The sequence below is a fragment of the Peromyscus eremicus genome, chromosome 7 (genome assembly GCF_949786415.1).
Source record: "Peromyscus eremicus chromosome 7, PerEre_H2_v1, whole genome shotgun sequence".
Classification (NCBI taxonomy): Eukaryota; Metazoa; Chordata; class Mammalia; order Rodentia; family Cricetidae; genus Peromyscus; species Peromyscus eremicus.
In genome coordinates, this window is record NC_081422.1 from 61,551,902 (window position 1) to 61,557,930 (window position 6,029).

Below are 6,029 nucleotides of genomic sequence, written 5' to 3' on the forward strand. Positions count from 1 at the left end.
TTTGCTCTGGCTTCCCTCATTCCTCGCTCTATCCTTTCTTTATCGCCTTCACTTACTTTAGTTCTATTTCTTTCCCTCTCTTTCTCTTCCCACTTGATTTTCTCTCTCTCCCTCTAGCCTCTCTTTCCTTATTTTCGCCTCCTCCCCACTCTCCCTTCTTTCTTGCTTCTCCCCTCCCCAAACACAGGTGACATCCTTAGACAAGTTTCCTGTCCAGTGTCCCATCAACAAATCCTCTTGCCACTGTATGCACACCTTAATAATATTAAGCCCTGGGCATCACTGAGATGCCCAGTGATTAAAGCGCTTGCCATGCAAACATGAGGACTGGAATTCAAATCCCCAGAATTTCACTAGATGAAAATGCCCAATGGGCATGATGCCTGCCTGCAACTGGCAAGGTCTAGGTTTGACTAAGAAACCCAGCCTCAACCAGTAAGTTAGAAGAGCAATTAAAGATAATTCCCAACATAATCTGGGGCTTTCACATGCTCCTCCCACATAAATGCAAATATGTATATACACAGGCACACACATGAAAATGGAAAAAAATTGTAATGGGTTTTATCATTTTCATTTTTTTGGATTTACTATGTGTAGTGTTCTGCTTGCATGTATTCCTGCAAGCCAGAAGAGGGCACTAGATCACCATGTGGGTGCTTGGAATTGAACTCAGGACCTCCATAAGAGCAGCCAGTGTTCTTAACCTCTAAGCAATCTCTCCAGCTCTGTGACTTTTTGGGGGAGAATTGTATATCTTGACTCACCTTCCCGCTCAGTGACAATCATGCTAGCAAACACGCAGTGCTTATTCTGTACCAGACACAACTCTGAGCCCTTGACATGTCGTCCCCTTAGGCATCATAACCACTCTGGAGTTGGTTGTGTTCTCATGGCCATCAGACACATGAGGACACTGGAGTAAAAGGTGATTAAGGGATCCGTCCAAATCTACAAAGAGGGTAGGTGGTGGGTGGCCCGAAATTTACATTCTCAGCCTTCCTGTCCTCAGAAGTTTGAAGTAGGCTTCTCCTAGCAGAGGCATGGGCTTTGGGAAGCTGGGGGGTGTATTGGCTAAGACCTGCGGCTTCCCAGTGGTGCCAGTGGAGGCAGCTGCAGCAAGTATAACGTGGCCAAGGCCCACTGGGATGGCACAGCTGCCCTTTCGTGCTCAGGCCTGTTCCCTGCTGCACTTGCTGGCTTCTGGGGGTGCCTAGACAGTAAAAGTCCTCCTCATGCATGTCTCCTTTGCAGCTAGTTAAAAATGCCTTCCTTCCCCTCTCATGTGGGGGGATAAAATAAGCAGCTCCCACTGGTTACATGTTAATACTTCATTTTCTATTCTAAGATGGTCTTTGAATTTGCAGCTCAGGATGTGCCTGGTGTGACGGGCTCAGGCCCCTCCCTTCCCACTTTGCACCCACCTCCTGTCTGCAATTCTACCTCAGTTCTCTGAAAATAGAAGACAGATGCTTGCCATCCTGAGTGCAGAGTTCTTCTTTCTGGAATGTTCCTTTTTTTTTTTCCCTTCAATGTTGCTTTCTTCCGAATATTATACCCAATTGCAGCCCTCAGCCCCGGGTTACAGTTTCCCTTAACTTCTTGGCTTTGACTTTGAAGTCTATCTGTCAATGATTTGTGAGTTCCTGCCAAGCTGAGGCTTAGTTTCAGTGACTGACACATGGTAAACTTCAACAATATTATTGAAAAGTCTGTGTGAGGGTTATGGGGGATGGCTTGGCACAGCTCGAAGAGCCAAGTTCAATTCCTAGCACTCACGTGAACTGGGCTAGATAGTGTGTGCTAGTGTGAGAAATGAGTTTTTTGTTTTGTTTGTCAAAGGTAATCCAGGGTAGCTTTGAACTCACAGAGATCCAGACAGATCTCTGCCTTCTGAGTGCTAGGATTAAAGGTGTGTACCACCACTATCTGGCCTCTATGTTTAGTCTAGTGGCTTGTTCTATTCTCCGATCTTCAGGCAAATTTTATTAGGGTACACAATATATCACCACACCTACCACCAAGCCTACCAAATCTGGCAACCGGGACCTCTGGACCAACGTGGTCAAAGGAGAGAACTACTTACTCCGGCAAGTTGTCCTTTGACCTCTACCTGCTACAGGAAACATTCTGAAAGTCCTACCATCTGTGAGTCACTGTGTCAACAAAGGTTCTCTCACTGACCAAACTCTAGCCAGGTTCCTCTCAGTCTTGCCCCTCAAACACTTGAACAAACACACATTTTCTCACAGCTCAAGGCTGAATTGCTGAAATGACCGTGTTTCTCTTCAAAATACCTGTCTGAGAAAACTCAGAGTTTCCAAAATAGGTTATTGTTTGTTCCAGGCACCACCTGAAATAGAGTCCCTGTCTCCCTGTCTCCCCGTCTCCCAGTGGGGGTTAGGGGGCCCTTTCTTGATAAGGCGTAAGTGCCAGTTAGCAATCTGGATAGAATTCACATGGAGCAAAGTCCTTCTGCTTTTAGTGACTTTCCACGCTCCCAACTCAGCTCAAGCCGTCACCACCCACTCTCTCTTCTCCCACCCCATCACCTCTGCCCACATCCTGCGGAGCTCAGCTCTTTCTCTGCCCTTGGCAGCAATAGACTACAGTCTATCTTGGTGCCTTAACTGGTGTCCAGCTGTGTCTGCCTTTGTCACACACATCCATCCACTCGGTCCTGTTGAAAACGTGGGCCTTTCAAAACGAGATCTTCTTGTGTGCATTCACTCTGCGGTTCATGGAGCTGTGCATTTAAGGTTTGTGTGATTTTCCTGTCTGCATTGTAATCTTTAATGTAAAAGCTGATAACAAAATAAAATCCTGGAAAATCCTGATGAAGGATAATTTAGGAGCTGTAAGCAGAAAAGGCTGCATACCCTGACATGTGGCGGCAGACTCACAAACAGGCATGAAGACTGTGAACACAGAGGAACAGAAATTTGGTGCAATTACAGGTGCTAATGCTACAGACTTTTCTTTTAAAAAGACTCTATCTGTGGGCTAGCATGATCAGTTGGTAGAGCGCTTGCCTAGTGTGCTGGGCTTCATCCCAGCACCACATAAACTAGGTGTGGTGGCACATGCCTAGAATTCCAGCACTTAGAAGGTGGAGGCTGGCGGATCAGAAGTTTGCATTTTTTAGATCTCGACCTATGAAGTTGTGGATCACATCCTTTTTAAAGTGTCCTCTCTTCCACCCAGTGCATGGAGTCAGTGCATGCCAACACATGGACCACAGCTCACTCTTCTTTATTATTAACTATGTTCCTATACAAAAAGATAAAATTTGAAATTGTTCTAGATATTCCTTCCTATTCTGTTGCTGGGGTGCGACTGTTCCTTCACACGGGGAAAAACTGCATTCATGTCAGTTTGTTCGAGGACCTGGTGCAAGATTCAAGCAGCAAAACCCCAACTTAGCAGATCCAATTCCAAGCTTAAGGAAAAAGGAGCAAAGATCCACTCAAAGGAATGGACTATGATACAATCAATGCTCTTTCCAAAATGTTTGCATTCTGCAACTGTAGTTACATGGCCATTTTAGGTGTCTCTCTCTCTGTATGTGTACTATGTATATCAGCATACTTTTCAAAAACAAATATGGAACACTTCATGAATTTGAGTGTCATCCTTGCACAGGGGCCATGCTCATCTTCTCTGTATTGTTACAGTTTTAGTATGCATGCTGCTGAAATGAGCATGGCTTGCTGCTTTTCAACAAGCAGTAGTATTGCATGTATGGCTATACTATAACACAGTTCACTTATGCACTTACTAGTGGACTGGGTTATTCTAGTTTCAACCATTGTACAATTTCTTGTCGAAATGCAGGTTTTCATTTCTCTTAGAAATTACAGCTGGAAGTGGACTTGCAGAGTCATTTCCTAACTCTGTATTAAATTGCGCTCCAAAGGGTGGCATTTCTCCTGCCCACCAGCATGACGTCACAGTTGCAGTTCCTCCGTGTAGCTGCCAACATTGGCTTTCTCTCAACAGCCACCCCAGCAGGTAGGAACTGAATCTCACTGAGGTTCTGCTTTGCATTTCCTCTGAGAGCTGCTGCTGCTGCTAAGTTCACTGGCTGTTTACACATCTTTTCCTTAGTTATAAGTGCTCTTTTTATAAGTTAAGATATACTTTATGTACAGCAATATAGTTTACACATTAAATAAAACTATAGTAAAATGATTTGATAGAGTTTCAACAGAAGAAAAAGGGGGGGGACTGAGATTAGAAAAACCCCTCCCCCAAAACAAAAAATTACTTTTTCTAAGTGGGTCAATGCAAAAATATATTCAGTGGTTAGTCTTGTCTAACTCTTATTGCACTGAGGATCAATAGAATTATAAAAGAATTGGTGCACATCTTTAATCCCAGCACTTGGGAGGCAGGGGCAGGTGGATCTCAGTAAGTTCAAGGCCAGCCTGGTCTACAGAGTGAGTTCCAGGACAGTCAGGATCACACAGAGAAACCCTGCCTCAAAAAAAAAAAAAAAAAAAAAAAAAAGACGAAAAGAACCATTATGGATTCAACTTTCTGGATATTGAAGTAGCACATACATCTTTTGTAGAGTAATATCCATTCAACTCTCCTCCTGCTCTCATTTTGTTCATTTTGTAGAACAAATGTTTTATGTGTACATGTGTACCTAAGTGTATGTAGGCCAGTAGAGGGCATCAAATCCCCTACATCTGGAGTTACAGGTAATTGTGCTCTCTTTGTTGTGGGAACCAAACCCTGGGTCCTCTGCAAGAACAGCAAGTTTTCTTAACCACCGAGCCATCTCTCCAGCCCCTTGACTTTGTTTTGTTCATTTGTTTGTTGCTTTATTTATTTATTTATTTATTTATTTATTTATTGAAATAGGCTCATGTTTTACAGCTCAGGTGGGCCTGGAATTCACTAAGTACCCCAGCTTGTCCTCAAATTCCTGATCCTCTTGCCTTAGCACCACAAGTAATTTGACTACAGGTGTGCACCATCACGGCTGGATCCTCTACCTATCTCTTTTAAAATTGAAATATTAATTTCATTTTACTTCATATGTGTTTTACCTGTATGTATGTATATGTACCATGTGTGTGCCTAGTTAGAAGAGGGGGTCACATTCCTTGGAACTGGAGTTACAGATAGTTGTGAACCACCATGTGGATCCTGGGAACTGAACCCAGGTCCTCTTTAAGAGCAGCAAGTGCTGTGAACCACTAAGCCATCACTCCATCCCCATCTGCCCATTTCTCTAACAGTCTTGAATGATAAAACGAAGAAGCGACTAGTGGGTTGCAATTAGGTTAAGGATTGGGGTGGGAGAAGGGGAGAAGGGTGAAGCATTTATCTAATTATTCTTTTTCAATAAAAACTCGGGAGTCAGGTGTTGAAGTGAGAACCTGATTGACCAGAGAAATGGTGGAGAAGCAGCCAGTGGCTTCCTTGCTCTCTCCTTCCTCTATCCAAAAGGGCCAAGAATCTTTCTAAACCCCTCCCTACTACTTCCTGTGTCTCTCTATATGTTCTTGGTCCTCCAAAACCTCTATAGCTAATTTTGGTCAGCTAGTAGCTAGCTCCGCCCTCTGATTTAAAGTAAACTTTATTGTCAGTCTCCTGAGTTGTCAGAGTGCAACCAAAATATCCCACATTTCCCCCTTTCTTGTCTAAATAAAAAGGGAAGGTTTTTAACTCTAACACAGTAAAAATTATATACAAATTAGTAGGTCTTTCTAAGGATTGTATCTTATCTTATCAATTTCTTATATGGCACAGATATCAAACCACTTTTTTAAAGATAAAACATGAATTACCAAGCTGATAATGATTATAATCGACATTATGTCAATCCCAGCTAAGTTGATTTTTTTCATCTAATTTTTCTATTTTCAAACTATCCATTGTGGAATCATACAGAGACCTCACTCCCTGCATCCTAATATTGTCCCCCATTCTAAACATGGGTTAAAAAACTCTTTTTTTTAAACTAATTCCTTTTTAAGAATTCCCAGGTATCTCACCAGATCTGCTGATGACAACAG

At 43.0% G+C, this 6,029-nt stretch overlaps 1 non-coding gene across 1 annotated transcript; it reads right to left on the bottom strand.

Annotated features, from left to right (window-relative positions):
• Positions 1–3,597: 3,597 nt before the first annotated feature.
• LOC131915805 (U6 spliceosomal RNA) lies at positions 3,598–3,704 on the bottom strand. Its single transcript, XR_009380446.1, has one exon. It is a non-coding gene; the product is annotated as a U6 spliceosomal RNA (small nuclear RNA).
• Positions 3,705–6,029: the final 2,325 nt, after the last annotated feature.